Source organism: Orcinus orca, chromosome 4 (assembly GCF_937001465.1).
Source record: "Orcinus orca chromosome 4, mOrcOrc1.1, whole genome shotgun sequence".
In the NCBI taxonomy this organism is placed as follows: Eukaryota; Metazoa; Chordata; class Mammalia; order Artiodactyla; family Delphinidae; genus Orcinus; species Orcinus orca.
The window spans coordinates 39481633-39498975 of NC_064562.1; the positions used below are offsets into that span (position 1 = coordinate 39481633).

Here is a 17343-nt window from a genome sequence, read left to right on the forward strand (position 1 = left end):
TTCTTGGTGTGGGAAGAGAAAGGAGGAGTTAATAATAATACGTATACAACAATTTGTTCAAGTATTTTGGGACAAAGTGGAATATTTAGTGCGTGGACTCATTCAAATTGAACAGAAACAATGCTCAATCCAGTACATCCCCAAAAATGTGTAACTGAAGAAGATAGGGGGCCAGATAAATACCATGAACAATCATAATGAGAAACAATATGGGAAGAAAATAGGAAACTGATATGACAAAGCTCTAGGGTAATAAAGAGATAAAGCAAAGAAAGAAACAAATTAAAGGGAATCAAAATGGAAGAAAGAGTAAAGAAAGAAAGTGGTTAGAGAAAGGATAGAAGCAAAACACTGAACTTCAAAGAGGAAAGGGCCTGCCACTCTGAATTAGAATGGAAGTGACCCGGGCATTGATGTGGTGGCTGACTCATAGCTGCCACCTGCTCAATACAGTTTCAAATCCATTAGAATTCATAACATGAAGCAGCTGAAACTGCTGCTATGAGAACTTAAAGTTAAGTCTAAGAGAACTTAAGGTTAATTCTTCTGAGATGGCATCACAGGCATCCAGAGGCACTGAAACAGTCATCATAGGACAAAGTCTGGGGTCTCCTGGTTGACGATGTATTCTAGCCAGCATCTTCCTTGAACCAAGAGGAAGCAAGTATAGATTCATGGCAAAAGTCTAGATGAAAAACACTGGCTCCAAGACCCCAATAAGTACCTAATTCACTCTGAACCCCTCTCTGGACCTCTGCCCAGCATCACCGCTCTCTTCAGTCTGGTTTTCACACAGCCACGTGGGTGTGAACATACTCCAGGAGTCCTGGTGATTTCTAGATAACACTTGAGCTGAAATAGAGCCTAGCTGACTTAATACGGACAAGTGAAAAAGTCACAGAACAGTAAGTGACAATTAGCAGAAGAGACTAGTTTCCATTACCTACTTTCATAGTCATAATTTCTGAGTCTGATATGTAAAGTCACACACAAAAATTAGCAGAAGAAATGAAAGAGAACAAAACCGCTATTTTCTTAAAGGCTCACTTTAAATGGAAGAAATTACTATACTAGCCATCAATGAACTAAAAAATAAACAATTACAATCCAGAAATGGTCATTAATTATGAAAAAGTTATCAAGTTAAAATTAGTCTAAGAAAGCATTATTTTTGGGTGATAAATTGCAAGACATTTAATATCATGCCAGATTTAGTCATAACTTTGAAGAGAATAAAGAAGATAATAAGATAATTGATCAACCCAGAATACCAAATTTTGTACTAACCCTTATAAATACCACTTATTTACATACTATTTATTATACCAAGTGAAAAAAGTCACCCGTGCTTAAATATCAGAAAAGTGTTAAACTAAACAGATCTATTAATAAAAGGGATATTGGAGTCTGCAGAAAGAAGCACTTGTGTTGGACTAAAAAGAGAAAGATTAGAAAATCTGAGACTCAATATCATATCAGATGGTCTCTATGGGGAAAAATTCAGTAATAAATTATATAATAATGAAGGCTTTTATGATATCATGCCATTCAAGTTCTTTTCTGAAAAATTTTTTCAAATAAGCTATCAAATACTAGTTAATAACACTTATTACCACAAGAAAACTGCTACCCTCATAGACCTCCGGAGGTAAGTACATCAATACATTTGTCTAATAAGAGCTGAGCTGCCAGGTTAATAACTTTCCAAAAGCTGCCAAACAGACATTCTATGGCTAAATTGTTTACTACAGTTCTTAGCTGTCAAAAAAATAAAGGTGCTTCTCTGCCTCTGATTAACATCAATAACAGCACCAAATTGGGCATTTCAGAAAGCAGGCAGGTAGACGGGTTCCTGTGTGAACTTACTCTAGAGAGAATTCTCTGGGAACTTAACAATGGAATAACAGGAAATTGCAAGGTAAAGGAACTACCAACTCAAGAAAAAATCAGCTAATACCTTTGTTTCAAATCAAAGCTCAGATTTAAGATAAAAATTTAACCTGGTCCTTTGGAAATAACAAGTTACCAGAGGCCTTTGCTGCCTGCCCTCAAGTCTGTAAACACAGTCCTAATTATTCTGGTTACAATTTATGGCTCAACATCGGTATCAGGAATCAATCTCAAATCTCTTAAGCAGTCACAGGATCTGTTCCCTGACAGTATTTACCAACAGCAGCACCAGCTGTAACTCAGCACATCCCATGGTCCTAGGAAATATCACCAGCAATTTCAGCACTTTCCACCTTAACATCACACATGTATTTATTAATTCTCTCCCCTCTCCCTCCCTCTCTCTCTCTCTCTCTTTCTCTCCACCTCCCTTCCACCTCCACCCCCTCCAGGCTCATGGTAATATGACCTTTACATATTATTCTTTCTGAGTTATTTTAGCATTTCACATTAATAATAAAGCTCATAAATGATATCATACACAAGTTGCTTGGCATTTCCATAAAACAGTTCAATATAAGTTTATTTCCTTAATGGCTCTTTCTAAGACATTAAGAAAATATTTATTACTTCAAACAAACAGAAAACAGCAATAAAAATATAGGCCACTATTATTATTGCTATGCATTTGCTCAGTGTGATTTGCTAAACAAATAAGGACTAACCCTCATAAAGCTACTAGTATCCTATTCTTGCTTGAAAATAAAAATATTAGAAGCCGAGTCCCAAAGTGACACCATTGAGCTGCCTGCAAACGTCTGAAGGAAGACTAAGCATTTAGTATTTTCTCTTTTGTGACATCGAAGTAACCCCACTTTTCTGAGATAGCAGCATACACTTTTCAGAACTGCCTGCAAAGGTGCCCGGAGCCACGTGATCTGGCATCCCACAGCTCAGTGGCACAAAGGTCTCACCTTGTTCCGAGGAGGAGTCCCTCTCAACCAGCTGAGCTATGCGCCGCATGGCACAGGCTCTATTCGTCCTCCCGTGTTTCCGAAAGGACTCCCTCAGAGCCTTCAAGCTCCAGTCCCAGCCTCATGTCAGGGAAGCTAAGGATACTCCCTGGAATGTTCCACAAATTAAACAGTAGAGGATGGGACCGCAAATAGAGAGAGAATAAAAGCACTGCACAAAAAGAACTCTCCCTGTTTCTCAGCGTTACACAGCAGTTACCATTGGCCAAAGCCTCTTTTTCCCCCTCCTCCATTCTCTCACTCACCTTCAACGATTATTTGGCCTGTCAAGGCAGTGCTTAAGGAGATTAACCTGTTGTGTTTTTTTTAATTTTTGTTTTTGTTTTCTGCATGAAATCTCTTAGCTGGTAATATACCATCAGGCTTGTTTCTTTGTTTTTCAGGAATATGAAAACATAAAATAAGAGAACAGTGTACAATTATAGTGTGGTTTGAAGACTGAACTGAATGAAAATCTACAGTGTATTGAGAATATTCATATTAAATGGATTCAGTATCATTAATATTATTACAAGGAATTAGATTAAAAATGTATTACCAAAACAGAATGTATTACACCTTGATTTTAATATGGTAATTTTTCAGCTGCCTTTAGGGTTACTCTGGACTCAGTAAGAATGCTTTTTAAAACGTTACAGATTCACTTGCTCTTTTCTCAGCCATAATTCCTCACCTAATCGATAGAACACAGAAAATCATGAGTGACTCTTTTCACAGTTTTGCCAGATGGTACTTAACTAGTACCCTTCTAGTTGCACAGCAGAGGAGGTAATTCATTATATGCAGTGGATGCCATAGGCTAGCATTTGTGTTTAATTGTCTCAGGGAACTCACAGTGAGAAAGACCTCTGAAAAATGGGACAGTGGGGTAGAAAAACAAAAAATCAAGAGTCTGGTTTGCCTTTTCCTGACTCAGTATTCTGGGGCAAATCACCTAGATCATTTGGACACATTTCCCGTATTAAAAGATTGCGATAAGATGGTTATAGCTATTTTCTAAGTGGGCTTTTGTCCCAATGTCCAATGAATTCATTCTAAGAGGAATGTAGCATGTAATTTATAATTTGTTCATTGTGGAGGCCCAGTATAGATAATTAACATGAAAGACTACCCAAAAGAAATTTTTTTTTAATTCTGTAATTTCAATCGTATCTTGAAATCTAAATTTTTACCAAATTTATAGGAAAAGTTACACATTTCAATTTCACCTCCCTTTCCCCCTTCTCCTGCAGAGGTATTAAGGCCCAAACTCACCAAAGAAGCAAGAAGCAGGGGTTCCCTTTCACTCCTGGAAAATACCAAGTTGGCTTTGATTTGCTAGACAACAGTTTTACCCATAAAACACCTTTTATCCTCACAGTATCTGAGAGCTGAAAATAAGCAGTAGTTTAAAAACATACACATTAATAAACCAAGGACTTGACAAACACAAGAAGGAAGATGGAAGAGAGAAAAGCATTTTAAGAAAATGATCCTGTGATTTAAATGATTCCAAAGCAAAGTTTATGTCAAATTTGAAAACATTACCAGGGTTCTTGAGAAGGCCCTGGATGAGGCACTCTTGCTGAATGGGCTCTATCCTTAATCTGACCCAGAATATACAAGGCCAACCCAGTGCAGAAGGAGGCCAGAGGAGAAACAGGAAGTATTCATGTCATTCACCATCATGTATAAAGCTGTTAAGCAAGTGATATTTCTTATCATAGAGAATTAAATCTGTGTATCGAATGCCTTCATCAAGGCACTATTTGAACACAAGAAATGTCTCGTTCCATTGAATGGCAACTTCTGTAAGCCATAAAAATATGGCTGTCATGCGGAAACTAGTAATTTCATACTCAAAAGGACTATTCCTAGTATGCCTTCAAGTTATATTTGCACCCTGTACTAACAGAGCTGAGATTTTGCTGCTTTTCTTACTGCATAGTCAATATATAGTGCAGAGAGCTGGAGGCTGTTCTCCCCCATGCACCATAAACACCAGTTGTCATCTAAGAATAGATAGTGTTTGCATTTGTGTTACTGAAACAGCAGAAAGTATATGATGACTTCATTTCCCAGATGACTTTATAAAATATGGCGTTAAAACTCAATCTTTTAACTTTATTTGCTGGTTTGCAATGGACATGTTTTTGGCATTTGGGGAAAGAAAATTCTTTGTAGTGAGGGACTGTCACACACATTGCAAGACATAGGGCATTCTTGACCCCTGGGCACTGACTGCCTGCCAGTAGCTTCACCCAATCACTGTTATGACCAAAATACTCTCATGCATTTTCAAAAGCCTCTTAGTGAATGGCATCACCCATGACCCCAAACCCACAGCTGATGAAAACTAGCCCATTGGCACAAGGAAAGGTCAGGCTAAACTTTATCATGTAATCTACAGACTTCCAGATCCTCACTCCTCTATAAAGTCAAACATCCAAATTTCAGAGCCCTGTCAATTACACACATAGCCACATTCTTATCAAAATTGTTCAAAAGGAACACTACTATTTAGCCACAGAGACTTTTTCAAAGCTGGAACAATCTTAGAAAGTATTAACTCGAGCACCTTTATTTTATAGATAAGGAGACTAAAGTCCAGAAAAACGAAATGATTTGCCTGAGTTCACAGATGCTAATTAATACCAGAAGCAGGATCAGAGCCCACCTCCTACTTCCTTTCCCTTCCACTCTTCCCCATCCATAGGTTACAAAGTAAAGAAGGATCTTTCGAAACATCTCTCCAGCCATTGTTTAAATATAAAATTTTGGGCTTCCCTGGTGGCACAGTGGTTGAGAGCACGGGTTCGTGCCCCAGTCCGGGAAGATCCCACATGCCGCGGAGCGGCTGGGCCCGTGAGCCACGGCCGCTGAGACTGCGCGTCCGGAGCCTGTGCTCCGCAACGGGAGAGGCTACAACAGTGAGAGGCCCGCGTACCGCAAAAAATATGTATATATAAAATTTTACCTGTGGTGAACCAGAAGGTTGACTTTCTTACGCCTGAAACTCTTTTTTTTCTGACAATTCTGTCCTGAATAATATTTTCACACACCACTAAGAACTTACTTTTAGAAAAGTTAATATGTACCTATTGAAATACTGTTTTTTTAAAAATCCAAGGTAATACTCTTTAAAAAAAAAAAAAATGGAAAAGTCCTCAAGTCTTTTCTAGTGAATCTGGATGCTGTATTTTCAAACAGAATTGTTTTAAGTCTTAAATACACCCTCCGACCAAAAACGAAATACAACAGTAAAACACAATAATGAACAAAGGCTAGTCAATGCAATATTGCCTGCTCTCTCTTTAAAGTAATGGCATACAGTCCCTAAATATCTTAAAAACATTCATTGTTTTCACTAATGGGAAAAAACAACCCAGTATAGAAATTTATGGCTTCCGTTTTTCCCCAAAATGTTTTTTTTGGTGTTTACCATCAGTATTAGTGTTGCATTAACTATCAGTAGACTGCCAATCTCTCGTCTGCATGTGCTTTTCAAAATAAATATCTCAATTAGTAAAATACTGAATGCAGGTTTTTATGAGTTCCTAATTCCCAGTTTTACAGCTGTTCAGGCATCTGGACTATTATCATTAAAATGTTTCAAATTGAACACAACTTAGATATTCAGGGCTCTGGGCTACTCACAAAGAATGTTAAACTTTTATCTTGTAGTTCTAGAAGAAAGTACAGGATCTAACTACTCAATGTCCTTCTAGATATAAAGTAATTGACTTCCGTGGGATTCACGCACCTGCACCATGAGCAGGCAGCATAGAAAAAATAGGAGAGAAGACTACACAAAACTAAAGTCACATGACACAAAACAGCATTTTGTGGAGAATTAACATCTTTAGTCAATGTAAGACAACATATACTTTTAACCACTCAAGTCATTTAGATATACCCTTACCTAATTTTATCATGATTTCCAAGTGCCATTTTTGAATAGGTAACGGTCCTTAATTACCTGGAGGCCTTGTTAAAAACTCAAATGGCTGGGCCCAGGTGGGTCTCAGTAATTTGCATTTCTAACAAGTTCCCAGGTGAAATTGATGCTGCTGGTCTTGGGACCACACTCTGAACTGCTACTCTAAAGGATTTTAAAAATACTTTATTTTGACAGTTATCAATAATAAGAAGCACATTTTTCGTTTTTACCCAGTGTGAGGTGCATACACACACACTAAAATTAAAAAAAGGAAGTTAAAACATGAAACAATTCTTACTTTTACTATATATAACGAACACTGATTTTTTTCTATTCCATTCCATCCTGTTCTATCCCTTTTCATTTAAAAGGAAACAGTGGTCATGAACCACTGATTTGATTTTATGACCACTGATAGAGCAAGACCTATAGTTTGAAAAATACTGCTCAGGAAACCCATGTTCATCATTTAATTTAATAATAACTGTTGACATGTATTGACACTTACCAGATGCTAGATAGCCTTCAAGTCTCTTTGCACGCTCACTTCATAAATTAAAAACCCATAACAAGGGCTTCCCTGGTGGCGCAGTGGTTGAGAGTCCGCCTGGCGATGCAGGGGACACAGGTTCGTGCCCTGGTCCGGGAAGATCCCACATACTGCGGAGCGGCTGGGCCCGTGGGCCATGGCCGCTGAGCCTGCGCGTCTGGAGCCTGTGCTCCGCAACGGGAGAGGCTACAACAGTGAGAGGCCCTCGTACCGCAAAAACAAAACAAAACAAAAAAAAACAAAAAACAAAAACCATAACAATACTATGGACTAGGTATTATTAAATGCCCATTTTCACAGAGAGGAAATCTGTGGTTCAAGGAGGTTAATACAATTTGCCCCAGGTCACAGGGCTTGTGTGTATCAGAGCCAGGTTGGAACATAGGTCTAATTCCTGAGTATAATGATAAAGTAAGGCATAATATCTCACAGTAAGATATTTTACTTTTGAATCCCAGATCTACCACTTAGTGGCTGTGTGACTTCGGTAAGTTACTGACTCCCCAAGTTTCCGTTTTCCCATCTATAAAAGAGAGATGATAATAGGTCCTACTGATGTGGGAGCTCGAGGATTAAAGGAGATAACCCAGGACAGGAGTTTGGCATAACTAGCACATAGTAAGGCTTCAATAATTGTTACCTATTGTTAGACACAGAAACTGACTCTTATTTGTCACATCATACAATGTCTCACTTCCCTTGCCTTCTAGTTTCCAGTACTATCTCCGAATTTGCCTTTTCTCCTGATTCCTTGGCTTCTGACAATTATCCTGTGACCTTGCTTCTCCCCTTCTCCCACCCATCCTCCTCCAGCAGCTCCATCTGTTGTGCGGGAGTTCTCAGGGCTCCTCACCCAGATAATTCCTTGGTAATCTCCACCTGTTTCTAGGCACCAAAATTCAAGCCTCCCCACAGAACCTCCCAACTTGAGCCTAACCCCATAGACACAGAAAAGTTATTCCATGATGAAAGTGTGAGTTGTTACCAAAGTATGAAATCTCTAATCAGCAAATGACAAATGTGAGAGGGCTAGTCCTTCTGTATACCCATAGATGTCTTTGTATAAAATTGTTGGCAGTGCCCTTGACCATTTCATAGTAACAATTAAACCATAATGGGATACAAAAACCAAAATGGAATTCTGTAGTTGGTACTCATGTGGCTAAATCCTAGTTTTATGTAATTAGGTGCAACAAGATAACATCAGGCTCCTTTGACTCCCCTAGCTCATCTTTTCTTGCTAGAAGTTTCTTCACATAAGAAAATTTAAAACCAGATATTCACAACACAATAAAACAATCAAAGATGACACTTCAAGGAGGCTGGAGAACTTTTTTCTCTAGGTATCTTTACAGATAGGGCTGAGATGCACTCCAACAGTTTCTATGATAAATGCTCCTTTCTTGAGAAAGATTAGCTTTGAAATTACTTTCCCTATTGCCCATTTCATTTCTGTGTGCCCAGTGAGTACTGCCACCACTAACTCCACTTTTCTCCCCTTCTCGGTTGCTACCCCCAGAGAAATAATCCTTTCCTTCTATATTTTAGCTTTTTCTTTTCTTATTTTTTAATTGAGGTATAGTCAATTTATGATGTTATATTAGTTTCAGGTTTACAACATAGTGAACTCAATATTTTCATAGATTATACTCCATTTAAAGTTATTATAAAATATTGGCTATATTCACCATGCTGTACATTGCATCCTCATATCTTATTTTATATCTAGTAGTTTGTACCTCTTGATCCTCTTCCCCTATCTGTCCCCACTCCTGCTCCCCCAGTGGTAAACACTAGTTTGTTCTCTTTGAGTCTGTTTCTGTTTTGTTATATTCTTTCATTTGTTTTATTTGTTTAGATTCCACATATAAGTGAAAACATACAGTATTTGTCTTTCTCTGTCTGACTTACTTCAGTAAGCAAAATACCCTCCAGGTCTATTCATGTTGTTGCAAATGGCAAAATCTCATTCTTTATTAGTGGTTATATAATATTCCATTGTGTATATACTCCACATCTTCTTTATCCATTCATCTGTTGATGGACACCTAGGTTGCTTCCATATCTTGACTATTGTAAATAATGCTGCTATGAACATCGTGGTACATATATCTTTTCGTATTAATGTTTTTATTTTCTTCAGATACATACCCAGGTATACAAAGAGCTCATACAACTCAATATAAAAAATGATAAAATGATTAAATGAGCAGAAGACCTAAATAAACATTTTTCCAAAGAAGACATTCAGATTGCCAACAGGCACATGAAAAGATGCTGAACATCACTAATCATCAGGGAAATGCAAATCAAAACCATAATGAGATATCACCTCACATCGGTCAGAATGGCTATCATCAAAAAAATAACAAATAATAAATGTTGGTGAGGATATGGAGAAAAGGGAACCCTAGTACACTGTTGGTGAGAATGTAAGTTGGTAAAGCCACTATGGAAAACAGTATGGAGGTTCCTGGGGAAAAAAAAATAAAGAAAAAAATATTTATTTATTTATTTATTTATTTCAGCTTTTTGAGTTGGGTCTCTAGTCCTCAGCTCTAGGACCACCTGCCCCTTCTCTCTCTGCCACCTCCAACTGTTGCTCACAGTGTTCCTGTGGCACACTTAATGGTGGATATAAACTTGGTTTACTGTAATACAGTGCACTGTTCATGAAAATAAAAGGGCTGCATCTTTATAGTCATCTTTTTACTATAATTTGATGCACCCAATATTAAAAGTACTGACATATAAAACTTCTCATAAGCCGTTTTGCCTAAAAAAAAGAAGCCCACCCCTTACCTGGGGTTTCCTGGGATCATTTCACAAATAAATTACTTGTACTTGGGGCAAACGTCTGGGAATTAAACAATAAGTATAGATCATTGTAGTTTCATGGACCATATCTTTGCTGTTCACCTCTCACCAGAAATAAAGCCTGGTCAAGCCAATCACTATAGATTGATTCAGTTACCAGCCTATAGTAGAGGGAGCTTCTTTTCTCATGAGAGAACCCTAATGGTGGTAATCCATCCCAGGGACCTCAACTTACTGGCACCAGAATGTCATCTAAAAGACCTGCAGGAGAACTTCAAGGCCAGTTCCTGGAGGCCATATTGGGACCAGGGTCTATACTATATGTCAGACTCATTGAAACACAGATTATCATTCTAAAATTAATACTGAAGAGAAGAGCACTGAGAGGAGGTGACATATTAGAAATAACAGGGTATTTGGATTCAGATAGATTTGTTTTTCTCAACTCCATATGCCTTATTAACTATAATATCTTGAGTAAGTTTTACCTCTTTGAGCCTAAACTTCCTTATACAGTGGGAATAATATACCTTAATTAGATATAATATGGTTTACTTCTAGAATTATTAATTATTTCCAACTATTTATAGAATTAGAAGTAGCATGTGTTAAAAAAAATCTCATGGAGTGCTTGGTATGGGCTGGCCAAAAAGTTCGTTCGGGTTTTTCCGTAAGACATTACGACCCGAACGAACTTTTTGGCCAACCCAATACCCAGTAGGTACTTAATTCATTAGAGTGCTTATTATTATGAAAGTCTATGTGACTTAAAGAGAGAGAAAAACTCAGGACAAAATGAGAGTTATTTCCCCTCAGGAAATTTGAAAAATTACTATCTTTTCTGAGGACTCAATTTGATGGGCAGAATACAGCCCTAATTACAGATCCTAATTATGACTTTAGCCTCAATTTACTGATAGATTTCATTTGTAGGAAAAGGAAAGTTTTCTCTTCTGCTTCTCAGAGATATTCCTGAGGGCACTCTTCTATACGTTTATGATATGCATATTGAAAAGAACTCACATGTTTGGTCTTAAGTAACTACTTTCAAAATTACTCGGATATGATTTTCTTCCTAAGGTTTTCAAGAAATGTAAATTTGAGGCAAGGCCATTTTATCTATCAGGGAGTATAAAATCAGTACCTAGAATGTTTCAAGGAACCACAAAAAAATAATCTGGAAAAATTATTGGCTCTGGAATACTAAAGCTAGAAAATAGAATTTTATAAGTATTTAACTACATGTCTTAAAAAAGTAAAGAAAAAAAAATGGAGGTAATTCAGCCTATTTCCATAATGGATTTGAGTTAACTTTTAACTTAGTTAAAAGGTAGGGGTATGTTAAGTGCATTAAAGTAAGGCTAAAAGGACGCAAACCATGTCATTAGAAAACCTCAACAAGGGTACAACTGCGCATTAAATTTAGTTCTGAGTTTCTTGGGTGACAAGCCAAAATGAGAAACATGGTGATTTTTAGCCTCTTTTCTTCTAAGAAAAGAAACAACACTAGTTAATCAGAAGAGACACACTTTTTTGCGGGCCTCTCACTGTTGTAGCCTCTCCCGTTGCGGAGCACAGGCTGCGGACGCGCAGGCTCAGCGGCCATGGCTCACGGGCCTAGCTGCCCCGCGGCATGTGGGATCTTCCCGGACCAGGGCACGAACCCGTGTCCCCTGCATCGGCAGGAGGACTCTCAACCACTGCACCACCAGGGAAGCCCGAGACACACTTTTAAAAAGGTTAAAGGCAAAGATGAATTTATAGAGATCTTTATATAAGGAATATTGAAATACATAACAAAAAGTGCCAAGATGTTTTCCATGGAGCCCATCTCTTTTCTATTGACTCCCAGTAAAAAATAAAAAGTATTATATTAAAGCATAGTGAATGAAGACAATGTAACAAAAAGGAGTTATAATATGATTAGGATAGTTAAATTTCCAGTCATATAATCTGATAAAAATAGAGAACATGGAAGATTTAGAAAGCTGAGTAGACTATTACTCTTAAATATCAATGGTTGCTTTTCCAGTCTTCTCAGACGTACTATATAAAGAGGAACTTGAGGAAACTGAACTATATATGGTCCCTGGGTAGTGCCCAAAACACAAGTATTATGCATTCTTTATTGACAAATTATCCACATGCTAAACGGCAGTTATGCAAGTGACAAAAGTATCACCGCCTTGAAAATGAAATAAGCCCATTTGTATTTTGGCTCAAAGGGAGTGTAACCCTCACCTCCCTTCTACAGGTTAGGCAGCAGCAATAACTGCAGAGAAAAACAATTTTTTTTCAAGAAGCAACTTTGAGCGTAAACGCTCAAATGAGATGAAAACAAAACCAATATAGTAAAAAAGAGTCAGTAAAACGAAAGTAGGTTCCCTTCCAAATTTCCTCCTCTTCTTCCACCTCCACATTCCCCTTTAGTTAAATCTGATTCCCTCAAGCACTAGCACTCAAGATAATTATTAAATAGCCAAAATTAGTATTTCTATTTTGTTTTATTAATTAAGATTATTGCCCATTTCACAGGCAACAGAATCCATTATTAATCCTCACAGCTAAATCCAGGACCTCCCACTGGGATCTGGCAGATTACAGATTTTACAGTATAATATAAAAAACAATTGTGGAAGATGTATACCTATTCTAACTGTTTCTACTCTCTTTAAACTCAAGTGTATTTTGTAATTTCAAAAAGGAAAAATGGTTCCACACTAGATTTTCTTTTGTTTTGCTTTTACTTTAGAATAGCAAAAGCACAAAATTTCATCTATTCTAGGAATTAAATAGGCTTGTGTGGGCTGGTCTGGAAAGTGAATTATGTTTGGGAGCACTGTCACTTTTGGAAAGTGAACCGTGAGTCCAAATAGACATTTTTGAAATGAACTTTGGGGAAATAACTACCTGCATAAATTGGAGTCCACCACTGCCTTTTCTCATTCATAACTTTGCTTGCTCATTCACTTAGGAAACATTAACAGATGCCGACTATGTTTCAGACACTGTGCTAAGCACTAGATGCAGGTGGTTCCCTCACCACCAATACACTCATTAAGGAACTCACTGTAGTGGGTTGGGTTGCATAAAAATAATTATTCACAGTATGTTTAAAACATCATGGAAGCAGATAAGATGAAATGATTAATTCTTCCTGCACAGAATTAGGTAAGTCTTCCAAAGGAAGTTCCACTTGAAGTGAACCACCAATAATCAAGAGGGGCTTTCCAGGCAGAGGGCATTCCAGGAGAATGAAACCCAGGAGCAAGAAATCAGAAGTATGAAGAGTGAGAAGCCTTTGTGTAGGAAGACAAAACTAAAAATGAAGGGCTTTGAAGAGCTTTTAGTTGCTATACTAAAGCGTTTAAAGTTACTTTTATAGATCTTTGGGATGTATCAAAGGTTTTAGAACAAGGGACTTATACAATTAGATCTGCACTTTATAAAGATTAATTGTGACAATGCCACAGTAGAATGGAGATGCTGCTTAAAAGCACACATGTACATAGTAACCTCTGAAAACTGAACACTCTTTGAGTCTTCATCACAATAATCCCTCCACTTCCAAATGTGCTTTTACTTAGCTGCTGAAACCATCATAATCTTGTAAAGTTTGAGTTCATATAGCAAAGACAGGTGGGTTACCATTGCAAGACTCAATATGAAGTTCCAACTCTGCACATGAAGAGCATTAACTTCATGACTAAGTTGCCTATTTGCGACTTTAATTTTAAATACCTTTCTCCATCTGGGAGAAATATTAATCCTTTAACCACAAGTCTAAGTGTAAACAGGCATCTTTTTATTTTAAATCTCTTCTGCTTTTTCCTCAGTAAAGTGTGATCAAGATAGAATGGATACCTCAGGTTCTCATTATCATCAAGCTTCTCCACACTCATGTATGACCAATTGGGTGGCTGTCCTTCCTTACTGGGCTCCAAGCTGGGGCTCTATCCACCTCCCCCATCTTATCTTTCCAAGGCATTCGGCTTTACCAAACGTTGAAACAAGGCAGAAAGAAGGAATCAGCATTACATAAGCTCAACTCATGGGAAAAGAACTCTTCAACACTGGCCAGAAAAAACACAGGAGAATAAGCACAGGTAACAAAGACGGTCCTACAGCACTGCAAACGCTAAGAACAGTAACCAAATGCATGGCCTGACTTTGCAGTGGCACCACCTACTTTCAGCCTTGAGAAACCAACCTGGACACTGACAGAGCCAGAGAGAAAACACACGTCAATGGGCCAGTAGGTCACAGCAAAACTATTCAGGGCACTGTTGGTAAACAACAACTAGGCTTTGACCAAGACAGCAAAATAAACAGACTCAAACTACTCAGTACCACCTGCTGCACATTCCTTGCCCTTCCTGCCCCACCACACCCCTGCTTCCCTAAACCCACACCCTCACCCTAGAGAGCCCAAGATCACACAGTAAATAAAACCATAAGGATGAAAGTTTTCAGAGCTTTGGCCATTGCTATCCTGAGCAAAACCTGAAAGGATTTCACTGAAAATTTCAGTCCAGAACACTTCCTTCCCACTTTTACACTTAAATCTATACTCTTGTCTGGAAGGGTACATTGCTATTTGTTCTGCAGTGATTATTTTTCTTGAGAACGCAATTCTTCCCCACTTACTCAAGTCTTTATTTTCAAAATTGTTCAGATTCACTGTATATACAGCCCAGAAGAACATAACTGATAAACCATCCTCCTCTCAAAACCAAGCCCCTGAGATTAAGTAATAAAACCAAATAACACAGTTGAAAGCCAAGGACAGACTGAGTTTCAACAGCCTTTCACATGTAGAAAGGATTACAGATTCTCCTTCCTTTTATCACTCTAGTTGTGTATTCCTTACATACACCTCAAACTAAATTCCAGATCTGAAAAAGTTCACAAGTTTTCCCTTATTCCCACTTAAAGGTCTTCCACCAAGAACATACCTCCTCCGAATGGAAGGAGGATTTTATTTATTTTAAGGTTTTGTCAATATATCAGTCCTCCAAGATGTCTAAGGTGAATTCTCTGACAACTCAGTAATGGCTCTAAAGAGAACAGATTTCTCGACTTGCTACCTGAAGGTCAGGCACTCAGGGAAGACAAAAAGGGGAATTGTATCATTGGGCTCTCTTAGAGGTTGAACTATCCCCAGAGAAGAGGAAGTATTAAGAAATTTAAAAGGGAGAGTGAGATCTTAACAAGTCTAACGTGGGCTTTATATTTGTTTTCTGGCTTTTTCTAATATACTAATTCTGTGTGTTTTATGTTTTATGATGCCTAGCTTAATACCAACATCCATTCTTGCCCTTAAGGGTTGGTTTTGAGTTCTAATTAGAATCAGGGGACAGCTTGTTTGTATTTAATCTGTCTGTCCATCTTCTCAGTAATTGAGTAAAGCTCTTACCTCTACTGTTAAGTATTGCTGGGTTTCAATTGATTTGTCCTACTTAGCAGACACAGCAACACATATTGTTTTGCTTATGGATAAGCAGACACTTTACAATTTTTATATTTCAAATACCCAGCATGATTTATTTTTTTCCTCATTTTAGAAAGAGGTGAAATAATAATGTCTTGCTATGTTTAAAAAATAAAAGAGTAATTTAATATAAACTATGAGGGATGCAGAAATAGCTTGGAAATGATATTTTAAATGAATTAATATATGCATAGACTACAAGGGAGTCTGGGCTCCCTATTACTAACTGGTATTGAAAACCTAACATCTCTAAGGAATCCAGAGTAATATTCTCCCCCTTTCTACTTGGGGACTTGTACAATAAACATTTTTAAAATGAGAAGTATTTTTTAAATTAGAACATATTACATATTTATCTTCAAAAGAGGTTGGATACCTCCTCGAAAAGTTACTCTTTAAAAAATCTAAACAAAATCTTTTGGGTGGCTTAAAATTCACCAAAGATTCCCTAACGCTTTGTTTACAATGAAAGTGCTGTTATTAAAACATACCTCTGTATGCCTGTTATCTAGCAAACTCTTATAATACTGATATAAGACACCAGCAGAAACAAGCAGCGGGGAAAGGGAGGATAGATACTAAGGGAAGTGTACTGCACAGAGTTTTCAATCCCCTCTATTTTTAAGCCTAGAAGCGCGAACCACCAGCTTGCGTTGTTTTTATCCATTTAAAAATAATAAAGGAGCATTGTTTCCCATCATCTACACACGCGCGTATGCACACACACACACACACACACACACACTGCACCAGCACGGGATTCCTGCGATCCCCCCTCGCCCCCTGCAGCCCCCGCCCCTGTCGCAGGCAGCTGTGCCCGCAGCCCCCACGCGCAGGCGAGGCCGCGTCCCAGCCTCCCGCGGTGGCGCCGGAGCACACCCCCCACACACACACCCCGCGGCGTCACCTACCCTCCTCGGAGCGCACGACAGACGGGGGACGGCGACTGCTCCGGAGAAAAAGGCCCCCAGGACAAGCCGGGGGAAAAAAGGAAAAGAAAAAAGGGGGAGAGCAGCCTCCTTACTTCCCACAATAAGGGGAAGTGTTGTGCCCCATGCACTTGGTAGCTCCGCAGCTGTAGTTTTGGAAGAAATACGCGGCGGCAGAAGGAGCTGCGGCTGGGGTGGAAATTGTGGGTGTTTTCCCCCCAGCCGCCTGTGCCTCGATCCTCCCCGGTCCCCGCTGCAGCCTTGACAGCTCCCCTGGCCTTCGAGACCCTCCGAAGCCCCGCCGGTTTCCACCCGGAGCTGGACTGAGTTGCCACATGCACTTGAGAAATCCTAGCAGTTGCGCAAAGAAGAGTCCCAGAAGTTAGAAAGAGTGACTGTGTGTGAATGTGTAAACGTACAGTACAAGAGGCTGGAACAACTGAGCCGGGCCAACCCTCAGACGCAGCCCTGGGTTTCAGATTTCATTTGGCAACTGGCAGCTTCAGAAGATTCGAGCCGCACTACTGGGGAGGCCGGGAGGAGCCCTGTCCTCGCCCAGCGCCTCACTGCTCGTTTATCTCAGAGCCTGAGTGACTGCCGGGCGCCTGGCTCCCCAACGGCCAGGCAGAGCCCTGCCTCGGTCTCCCCGCAGCTGGCATCACTCGTTTTATTTCGTTTTATTTCATGTACATCATAGACACACATTGATCACA

General features: G+C 38.9%; 1 protein-coding gene across 1 annotated transcript in view; it reads right to left on the reverse strand.

Moving 5' to 3' along the window:
* ARHGAP24 (Rho GTPase activating protein 24) overlaps window positions 1-17014 on the reverse strand; it is a 511224-nt gene extending 494210 nt beyond the window's left edge. Inside the window, exon 1 of the mRNA XM_004285424.3 lies at window positions 16613-17014. The gene's annotated coding sequence lies outside the window, so the exon portion shown is untranslated. The remainder of the gene's footprint in view (window positions 1-16612) is intronic.
* Between the last annotated feature and the right edge of the window lie 329 nt (window positions 17015-17343).